The sequence below is a fragment of the Monoraphidium neglectum genome, assembly GCF_000611645.1.
Source record: "Monoraphidium neglectum strain SAG 48.87 unplaced genomic scaffold scaffold00580, whole genome shotgun sequence".
Taxonomy (NCBI): Eukaryota; Viridiplantae; Chlorophyta; class Chlorophyceae; order Sphaeropleales; family Selenastraceae; genus Monoraphidium; species Monoraphidium neglectum.
Genome location: NW_014013048.1, coordinates 6,565 through 7,453, shown reverse-complemented (window position 1 = coordinate 7,453; position 889 = coordinate 6,565).

Below are 889 nucleotides of genomic sequence, written 5' to 3'. Positions count from 1 at the left end.
TTCACGTGTGCACACTCATGATCACGCCACGCTTGTGTGGTAGGCGCCTTGGTGTTGACAATGCATGTGCGTCTAAGTTGTGCGGGCTGGGGGGCGGGGATTCACGTGTGGTTGCTGGGGTGTTTCGGCGCATTTGTCACTGCTGCAATGGCAATCAACACCGGCGCGGTTCAATGCCGTATCCGCGTGCCCCGCGAAACCCTTTCCGAAACCCGCTCGTAACCCAGTCCGTAACCAGATTGTGACAAAACAACCTGGCGTAACCCAGCAGGTTACGCCAGGTTATGCCAGGTTACGGCGCGCGCGCGTCAGGGGCGCGGGCGGTCGGTAACCCAGCGTAACCCAGGGTTACGCCAGGTTACCGGGGGGGGTCCGTTGGTAGGGAAGGTAGGTGGCAGCGTCACGTGCAGAAAGCCGGACAAGCCTCAACCTCCACTGTAGCAGCCGCGCCGCCGCTGGCGGCCGCGCTGCGAGATGCACCCAAGATAGCAGAGGCACAACCAGACCCTGCAGCAGCGGCGAACGCGCTCGGTGCGACCCACAATGCCACGGACATGGCAGCACCGGCGGGTCCAATCGCCTCAGCAGCTGCCGACCAGCATGACGCTGGCGGCGCTGCGCCCTCGGGCGGGAGCCTGCTGCAGCGGCTGGCGCTGCGTGACGTGCGGGCGCCAGCGGCCGCGGACGGGCCGGGGGCGCTGGCGCGGGCCGCCACTTTTGCAGTGGTGGAAGCCAGAAAGGCAACCGGAGCACTGGGGATCTCGGCCGGCCACTGGGCAGCGGCGCTGCGCGGGTTGGGGGCGGCTTGCTCGTCGTCTGCAGGGCGGCAGCGGCTGCTGATGGCGTACGGGCGCCTGCGGCGCGCGTGCAGGGACGGGGATGTGGCGGG